This window comes from Engraulis encrasicolus, chromosome 15 (genome assembly GCF_034702125.1).
Source record: "Engraulis encrasicolus isolate BLACKSEA-1 chromosome 15, IST_EnEncr_1.0, whole genome shotgun sequence".
NCBI lineage: Eukaryota > Metazoa > Chordata > Actinopteri > Clupeiformes > Engraulidae > Engraulis > Engraulis encrasicolus.
Window position 1 is genome coordinate 7,810,655 of NC_085871.1, and position 10,812 is coordinate 7,821,466.

Below are 10,812 nucleotides of genomic sequence, written 5' to 3' on the forward strand. Positions count from 1 at the left end.
TAAAATAGACTGAAAGATCATTTGTCATCATTACTAAGTATGTTTTTGTGCAGAAAGCTTTCAATCAGTGAGAAGTGTTTGCTCATGCGATGCGATATGCAAAGACCTCAGGACTTGACGATGTGCACTTCGTGTCTACTGCATATGTGGCAAACATTTCAAGAATATCCAAGTAATCCTTTCATGATGACACAGTTGAAACAGTCGATGTGAGTGACTGCCTTGAAAATGCTGCGAGAAAGTCTATAGCGTGCATATCGTTTCCAGCTGTGAGGATCAAAGAGAGGAAGAAGAACAATTGTCAAATCAAGACATCTTTATCTGGGGAAGGCTGCGATCGCCATATTGCTCAAAGACACGCTGAGGACGGAGTTATGTAAGCGACTGTGTTGTAACTCCCAAACTTCTGTGTGTGACTTAACTTGTCAAACCTCAACCTGCCCCTGAAACAAGAGGGCGCTGCGAGGCCTTGGCCTCCAGACACTAGGGTTCATTTCAGAGCACATACTTGACTGGCGTGTCTGACAGATGTGTCAGGGATGTCCAGACAGGCCGTGTGATCTTCCCAGTCCTGGCACAGCATGAGTTGGAGAGGTCAGGAATTAAGCTCAGGTAAAGAATCTCTCCACTTGACAGAACGAAGGAGATTTTTGCTTCTTAAGTCCACCATTTAACACTGCTGTGGTGTATCAAGTGTTTTATTCTCCCCATGCCGGTCTGGTTAATAGAAGCACACTGGATAAATTCCTACAGTGACCCAAAAAACCCAGCAGAAAAACAGTGATAATTCATATATGAATTGATATAACGGATCAATCATTCTAGCAGTTTTATTAGTGACAGTGTTCTGCTTCACTGGAACCGCTTGGAATTGACGGCAAAGAAATCAGTTTGACAGATTTCCACCTATTTTGTCCTTGGCAATGTGTTCATAATCTTCAGGATGTGTGTGTGTGTGTCTAGTGGAGGAGAGTAGTGATAATCACTAAAATGTGCAATGGAGCCTGTGTGTCCGTGTGCACGTGCACATGCATGCATCCATGTGTGCATTTGTGTTTGAATGACCATGTGCACGTGAGTGTGTATGTCTGTGCTTCCACTTATGTGTCAACCAACTATACCCCACAAAACAATCTTTTAAACCCATTTAAGATTAAAATAGGACTCTATATGTGGGTGTCGAAGGACATTGCATATCCAGCCCAAACACACATCATCAGGATGTATAATGACTTTTTCAAGCTAGACTGTTATTGTCCAACTGGTTCAGCCACTGCAGATTTCCTGTTGGGAACTGATCGCAGCCTGATTGTTATTCCTAATGGTGTGCATGAATCACTCCACTGCTGACATCATGGGTTATACACACGCACGCACGCGCACACAGACACAGACACACACACACACACACACACACACACACACACACACACACACACACACACACACACACACACACACACACACACACACACACACACACACACACACACACACACACAGGAGGATTTTCATTCCACTTGAGTGAGAATACTGAGCCCCATCTCAAAAGGGCCCCCCATCTGTGCATTCAGAATGGGTGGTTTTGTGTTGTGCTTCTCTGACATTTACAGGTTCCTACAGCACAATAAACAGGCGTGTGTCTGTTTGCAGAGGCCGCCGCAGCCTAGGCCAGGTCCTGCTTGCTTTTATACTGTGTGTGCTTTTAGAGCAGGGGGTCCATGGAAGCGAGCAGTGTGGGGAAGTTTTTTCCTGCAAAAGTAAAGCACCGTTGAGCAGCAGAGCAGAGCAGCCTCTCTTTCCATTAAGGGGGAAATAACCCAGGCTCCCCTTGGAACCAGAGGAGAAGAATATTCCATGTGAACTCGCCCACCAAAACTCAGCTAAAGCGGCCTGGAGCTCGCGTTTAGCCCACGGCGCCTCAAGTGAGCCTCCCTCGGAGAGGAGATACGATTCGGAAACTGCAGGAGAAGCCAGAAACAAGATATTAAATTCAATCCATAATCCAAAAATAGAAAGTGTTTGAAATGGGCAATTTTTCACTCGACTGTTGTAGGCACCTGAGAAACATTGTTCTTTGACATGCGGTTTGATTCTTCTGAGGGTCTCCTGTTGTTGAAAACCGCAAGAATACCACACAGCCTTGATATTTCAGTTTTCTTCAACTCTTTCTTCCACACCAGCAAAATTACACGTATATAGGGATGTTGGAACACGTCACCATATTTCCACTTCATTGCTTCTAATTTACTGAGAATTTGAATTGTGTTTTGAAATTCATCTTTTCCAGCTTACAGCATAAAGCACTCAACACTTAACTATAACTTTGTCTGACAGAAAGTATGTTGGCAAGCACATGCTTCCTGTCTCAATGTTTTCGGGCCCGAGCAGTCGTGCTAGTTGATGTTAATCAGGGTTAAGTTGACCTGATAGATGACTCTCCTGAGATGTGAAATCAGGGACCGGAGAAGACAACACATCTGACACTCTCACACATGTGCTTGGAAAGAAAGTTGCATATTCACAGCCAAAGGCCAGAGCAAAAACATCAAGACATCTTAGACATCTTAAAATCAGAGCCACCAATTATCACAGTTTACAGTGGGCAGGATAACAAAGAGAGCAAAAGACACTGGAACCCATCTGTGGTAAGTGGAGGAGAGCAGCTGCCACACACAAGATTTAAGGATGCTGTGTGTCAAGGGAGAGGAGTGAAGAATTGTTTTGTACTAGCTGGTATCAGTCGGATATTTACCGATTTTATGACTCCAGAAGTTACGAACCTGGACACATATTTGATTCAAGAATTTCCTGAACAAGGTAATCATACCAAACACACAAATCATCAGATAGCCTGCTCACCTCATCACATCAGAGGAATCTGCCACTTTTCTGAGGTGAATGAATCATCTTGGTAGATGGTTGATGGTTGACTGGCTCAGTAGTGGTCATGCATGAACATTCACTCGTGTGGACTGTAGGCAAGGGTGGATTACTGCATGGGCCTACCAGGCCCAGGCCCAGGGGGTCAAGGGGGCCCTGAGGCACATGCCTCTATATTTCCATTCTCTTATTGCATTAAAATTGCACTTTTAACAACTGAATGTTCACATTTTCTCGGGTGGTGAAAAGTTTTAATAATGTGCGCAGACAGGAACATATCAGTTTTTTTCTGAATTCGGATGAGCACAGCTGCTAATTTGTCACTTTGACATAAAACGCTAAATCAATGAACTACATTCTTGATCACAAATTACTGATGGAGCAACACAGAGCCCCAGAGAGCTCAGATGTTTCCCATTCTGCAGCTGAGTTCAGGCCTTCAAAATCTGCATCACCATAGCAGAGAGGAGTGTGGATATTCACCAAACATTTGATTGAGTGAAATTGAAAGCAGAGGGAGGGGGGTGGAGTGCGTTCCTGTTTGCCTTCTTCCTGTCTGTGTCCCAAATATTGAAGCGTTTGTGTAACCACAACTGTGACATATGATGTCATTCTCTGTAAGCCTGTGTCTTCATGAGCACACCATCTCCAGCGTGATCAAAGGTCTGGTGTCTGAGTGCGGTCTGTATTCTTTTTAGCTGTGACGAATCATTGTGCAAATGATGAGTGTGTGCATTTGATATACACCAGCAAAAGCACCTGTTGCACGGTCAGGCATTACATAAAGTCACTCATAGGCCCCTTGCCTCAAATGTTGGATGGGTTTTGTTACAATATAGAAACAACGTTCTGTCATTATGGATGTTCATGGATGTCCATGGAGCGCAAATGATCCACAACATATATCTTTGGTAGGAGCTCTGGTGGGCCTATGTGAACATGCCTGTGATGGAGTGACCACACAGGAAATCTCCCTGTGTAATTGCTTCTGGTGAAAAATAAATGGGCGTTTAGCAGCAGTGTTAAAATAATAGAGTGAAGAATTAACACAGATGTAGACTTACGGTTAACACTAAATTAAGTAATCTTCTTTACCATAAATATTATTCCAGGCCCCGTAAGGCTTCGGCATCGCCGGCGTGTTCCTCAAGGTGGTCAACTCCACCACAGGAACGAGTCTATCAAAACAGGTTTCAGGTACACGGAAATGAACACAAAATGCACAGGTTTATCAAATATGAATACAGTGTTTAATAAATTGTTTAAAGGGACACTGTGCAGGAAATGGTCTAAAAAGGTACAACTATGCTGCTCATTGAAACTGGGCTGCTTATTGCCAAATTTCATCTTTACATGAAAGTTTACTAAGTAATAAACAAATATTTTCTAGTATGGTCCAATGGTACAGTCATTTTTGCAGCTAAAATTGGCTATTTTTGGAAATCCAAAATGGCGGACCAGGGAGAAGATCTCCCTTTTCATGTATGAAAAGTGCAATTTTTCCAGTCATAATGAATACTTTGAATTTGATGCTGGTGGTAAGTATTCATGAAAAAGGTAACATTAGTGAATGGGCAGCATGAATTCTGGAATTAAACAACTAAAAATCTCACACAGTGTCCCTTTAAAGGAACAGACCACCCTTTTTTGATTTTCACATATTTGCAGTATTTCCTAGCATTATTCGTGAATGTGCATATCATTTTCTTCTCAGTGTTTTCAGTTCTTAGATTCATTGGATCAGAATTATTAGCATAGCTTAACATAATCACTGGAAGTAACTGGTATCTTTAGCATCAAGTCACAAGTGATCACTAGACAGAATTAAACTGCTGTTTTACACTCTGGTGAATTTTACATTAATTTTAAAATGGTTTATAAGTACATTTGAGGATGTTTTATTTTGTACCATAGACTTGCATTAGTATGCCTAATTTGGGTATACTGTTAAACGGGGCAATACAAGCACATAGACGAAAATGATATGCACATTCATGAATAATGCATGGAAATACTGCACATATGTGAAAATCAAAAAAAGGTGGTCTGTTCCTTTAAGCTGCTTACAAAGCAAATCATTGTATATATAGCCTACAACAAATGTCCACTATTGCATTATGTCGAACCAACAGACTTTCGACCTGGTTCTTCCTCTTTAGTGTCAGAGCATTAAGTACCTCGGGGGCCCAGGTTCTCAGCTGGCCGGGGCAATTCCCTCCCTTTCACTACAATGTTTCACTACAGTGTTATCCCAATGTTGTGCATGATGTAAAACCCAGTCATGTAATGAGGTTTTGATGTGCATGTCTGGAGACGCACTTTCTGGACAATATCTGGCAGTGTTACAGGGTAGGGGTTAAGGTCACAGAGAGAGGGGACAATCATTTTCATGCTAAAGCTTTCAAAACAATTTCCAAACATTAAAAACGGCACTAAAAAAGAAAGAACCCCATTAAAACAAAGAGGTCTGTATGATGTTTTGAGTGGTGCTTCAGCTAACAAAATGATGATGTGTTTGTTCAGAGGTCTTTGTTTGCAACATATGTTTGGCACCCTCCCTCCAGAGAGTAACCACAGAATAATTTCCTCTCCACAAAGTCATTTTTGCAGGGATGATGATGACTGATGAGCCCACGGGCTGAGGAGCCTCCAGCTCGCTCTGCGTTGGCCTGGCAGGCTTTGGGGCTAAGAGGGCGGTCAAGCGCCAGGAATGACTTCACTGGCAATCGCTGGTGCCCATGGCTTTCTTGGTCATGTCGCACTTGGTGCTTAATTTCCCCCTCTGCTTAGCAGGATTTCCCTCTCTCCATCTCAGGGCCGCTGCTAAGGTTTTGGAGGCCCTAAACATACCCCCCCCGCCCTTAATTAAATAATAATAATAATAACGACAACAAGAATAACAGAAGTAGTGGATATTAAAAAATATATAGAAGAAGAAGAAGAAGAAGAAGAAGAAGAAGAAGAAGAAGAAGAAGAAGAAGAAGAAGAAGAAGTTGGTGCCCCAAGCACTGGTTGGTGCCCTAAGCACTCTGCGTACTCTGCTGATGTCTAGCGGTGGCCCTGCTGCTCCATCTCCATGTGTTCTAAGAGTCCTCCTTCCCTCAGGACTGCTGGCATGGTCCACTTGGCTCCTCTACAACTCCAGGCTTCTATCTTCCCAGCAACACCGTAAACTGCACTGTGTGCCTGTCTCCCTGCTTCAGCTGGCAAAAGACATGCATCATTCACATCTTGCTAACTGCTGTTAACGCAGTTGGAAGGAATTCATCATAATTATCTGAGTCCTCCATCTAGTTTTTTTTGCAAGCTATTACCATGCAGCTGTACCGATTGCAGAAAAAAAAGCTGAGCTAGTCTTTTCCCAGTTGCTAAAACCATATGTGCCATTTAGGAGAGATAACATTCCAGTCTGACATTCTATAAAATCATGAACTGTCTGTCTGAGATTTGAATGATGGCCTCTCTAAAGATGTCCCCATAGGCTATACCCAAAACAAAAAAATGGTTTATCTTTTAATATCTAAAAATGATGCTCTTTTGATATCCTTATGCTTGTCTGTACCAGTAATATTCCTAGATGAAATTACTCCATGCAATGCCACTGCCAACATGCCAACTCATGCCAAAATATCATTAATGACTCATAAAATGTGTGGTTGACACTGCAGACATGGCAAAAAATCACAGAAACCCAGGAAAATTTGTCAAGCTTTCTGCATGAAGGCCCATCATCAATCATGTACTTTGGGACAGGATTTGGACAGTGCCACAGAAGGCACACACGGGTGGAACGGCTAATGAATGGGTGGCGCTCGAGCTGCTCCGGCCTGCTGGACTGCGATCAGAGGCTACGTCACGTCAACATAGCTTTGTAGTGGCGAGTGAGAGGAGGTGACACAGAGGCTACATGGAGGAGGGGAAAAGGGAAACATGCCACTTTTGCTGCGATATATCAAGCTTTTTCTATTCAGTGAAAAAAAAACGAGGGCAGGTGCTTTATATAGGCCTACCCATGGGTTTTTTTTTTCTGCAAGACTCACTTCCTCACCTTTGAAGAAAGACGATTTTCATCACTGTTTTCCATATTTACACTTGAAAGAGCACAGTTTCTTAGCAGTGCTCAAAGAAAACTGTTCCAGCTATTTATGCTGCTCTCTGTGTTGTCTTGTTGCACGTTCAGTCACTTAAGTAGTGAGAGACCTTTTTTCTTACTTTGTAATTAAAACCAGATGCCCGTCCTACAACCTTTCTCAGACTAATGAAGGCTATTAAGGTGTATGGAAAATATCCTTTCGCCTTTTTTAATGCTCATAATGTAAAGGGGCTGTGAAGTCAGTTTGTGCGCAATAACACCATAAGCATTTAGCTATTAGCATGCAAGCCAAGTGTTTGCAATTGTTTTGTCGGAACACATCATTTCTGAACAGCTTTGGTGAACCAGGAGGTTAATGGGAACTTGTGGCATAGACGGATTAAGATGACACAGTGTCCCTAGGCTACAGGTTGCTGTGGGGCCCCCGGAAAGGCACATTTTGCAACAAAATGACCTAGGCAGTGTCATAATTACAATCTAGGAATTAAGGATAACATGTCTGCCAACTGTGGAGAGGAGTATTAAGATTTTAAATGAATTTTTCAATATCACATCACAAATCTGCAATTTTTGACATTTGGCCAATTGGGGGCCCCCTGTCAGGTGGGGACTCCAATAGGCTTCAGCTATATCTAGCCTGTGCATTAATTCGACCCTGGCATTTGGACTTCAAGGGCAGCTGGCACACTGAAAGTGCTGGACAAAGATCTCATATTAATTGACTAAAAGGTGGGATGAGGGGGGGGGCACCACCAGAGGATAGCTGAGTGGACACGGCGTGTTTGAAGAGACATCGGGATGACATTAACATTCCCATAACGGGCCCGTGCAGTGAGCTCACCGTGGATGTTTTCCACATTTCAAACACAAACTGCTAAGTTTATGTGTACTTGTCAGTCAGCTGTCCGGGGGCTGGGGGAATGATTGATGCAAGATGTCAGAATAGGAGAAAAGGAGCGCCGGAGATGAACGGCAGTAGCAAAGGGAAGTTAATTCACAGGGGCCAGCACGCGACAATTAAACTCAATTAGATGTGTGTTGTAATGTGCACCGCCAATATTGACAAAACATGTGTTGACTCATGGCATTAGCAAATGCTCAAGTAATGCTTTATTTCATATTTCACTTCTACGCAGGAAATCTCTCAAAAGTGGACACATTTCTTCAAGGTAATTACATTATTCTGTAGGCTACTTTCACTTGAGTCTTGCGTTAAGTTTTTCAGTCCTCAAACAAATAAAAAAAGCATTGCACGCACAATAATAACGGCTCACTACAGAAAAGTCATCAACTATTTTTTTTCTTCTCACAAAGACCCAACAGCTCCAGATCCTGCTGAGTCTGGGCTCATAACGTAAAGATGAGCTGTCTTATATCTCCCTCTCAGATGACTGACTGTCACGTTCTCAGGTCATCTATCCGGGGTGGCTGAAGTTTTGAAAGAGATCATTATCATCGATAAATAAATCAGGTGGACAGACACAAAAAAACCTGAATGCTTAGAGTTATTTCTCCGAGGAGTTCCCAGAACGTGGCGCCGAGAGCACGCCAGGTTCTCGCTGACTGGGCTGAGGATATAAGTGCCCCTCTGGGGTAGACCTTGATGGCCAGGGATGACTTTTCCAGATGCTTCCGTCCGGCAGAGACAGAAAATCTGTGGTTTAGGACCAGATGGGAGTTTCTCTCTCTCTCTCTCTCTCTCTCTCTCTCTCTCTCTCTCTCTCTCTCTCTCTCTCCTTTTTTAATCGCCCAGCTCTGTGTAAGGAGCGGTGGAGCAGAGCAGAGCAGAGCAGAGCAGGCCTCAGTGCTCATTACTGAGGGCGAGCCTGGCCAGGAAACTCCACTCTCTCTCCACTCCCGGCCCTCTCAGGCCTGAGAAAAACACATGTGATGGGCCTGTGTGAGTCTGCACTGCTCACTGCTGCATGTGGACCCAATCAATGACACTGCAGATAGAGAGAGAGAGAGAGAGCGAGAGAGAGAGAGAGAGAGAGAGAGAGAGAGAGAGAGAGAGAGAGAGAGAGAGAGAGAGAGAGAGAGAGAGAGAGAGAGAGAGAGAGAGAAGGGGGTGACACAAGGGTGGAGGGGGGGGTGAGAGGGAAAACAGCTGAAAATATAGACACGGAGCAGCAGTCTGCTTGGCTAAACACACAATCACGGTAAACGAACGTGATGCCCTGCAGAATGTGTGTGTGTGCATGCGCACACGTGTGTCTCACTAGGCGTATGACACACACACTGCCTTCCAAAGCAGTGGGGCTGGCAAGGCAAGGCAAGGCGATGGGAACGGGGATAGCTGCAGCCATCGCAGGCAGCAGCCCCTGGCCCAGGACTCTGAGCAGCCCATAGCTGGGAACCAGGAAAAAAAGGGCTTTGGAGGACTTCCCCTGGGCCAACAAAAACAGTCCACCCACAGCAGCCCAGCGCAGCGCAGTCAGCCCTGACGGCCATCCACTGTTGACTCTGGCAAGAGCCTATAAGGCACATGCAGGGCTGAGCCTTGTTAGCCTCCTGTTGGGTGGGGGGAGAGAGAGAAGTCCATGCTCCACACAAGCTTAAGTGGGTGATGATGTTGGGTACGGACGGTGTGATGTGTGTGGGACAGATGAGAACTTTCAGGCAAAGCTCCTCAGGCGTCCGAACGAACGGTGTTCAAACATCCTGCTGAGTGACTCGTTTCCAAGGAAACATTGGACACACGGTGATGTCATGGTGTTTTAAAAATGTCCGTACTTTGATGTGTGTAGTCCTACACCTCTGGATTTGTTTTGGCATGACGGGCTGAGCACTTAATTTCAAAGCTGTTTTTGTTGTTAGAAAATATCAAGAGAACATGTTCCATTACCTGTCATGCTCATGCAGAAACTATTCGTTTGGGGAAAATGGATGTGATGTTGTGGCCACTCTTTTACAGATCCCCACACAGACGTATTATATTATATTGGTTCAATGAATAGTTGTACAAGAAGTGATATTTAGAAGACTATTAAGAAAGATACATTGTGTCTTCCTTCATCTCTTTAACTCTCCTATGCAAATTCTCAGCAGCAAAATTATTTGCTTTGCCATTAGACCACAAATTTTACTGATTTGTTATACTGTGTCTTCTGTATTTAAAAGTAATTATTTCTGTAGTATAGACCTGAAACAGTGCCAGAATAGCCCATATCTAACATTTCTGATCGTTTAATTGTCTGACCTCTACTATAATGATTGCTAGAGGGAGTATGATTACCTGCCAATTAGTCGTGTTGAATTTAGTGCTATTCATTAAAAATATTGTAGGAACTCAACACATCATAATAAATTCAGAGTGAGCAGGAGCAAGGCACCTGTCTATAGCTCTGCAGCTCTCCCAAGTGGAACTTTTAGTGTACTGCAATTTTCTGTCAGCCTCGTCATTGCATTGCATTGCTTTGCATTGGTCTCTCTCTCTGTCTGTCTCTCTCTCTTTGTCTGTCTCTCTCGCTACCCCTCTCTCTCAGGGTCATTGCGTATGTGTAGCATGTTGTCCGGTCAATAACACCAGCGGTAATTATGCTACAAGGTCACGTTTTGTCTCGTCCTTTCAGCCGTCATATTCACCAATGTAACAACATTGACTGTTCATGACCCAATTCTCTGCATCATTGCCTTCAATCAACGAGCACACACACACAAGCATAATTATTGAGAGAAATGAGGAGTAGCATCCAGGAATGTGCCGTGAGAGAGGCCTGCACTCTCACTCTCATGACCCGCATGCTGGAGGCTTTCATCTGCAACTATTTGCATGTTGCATTTCTTTCTTTCAGTCAGTCAATACTGCATAGTTGTGTTTTATATGTTTTGCACAT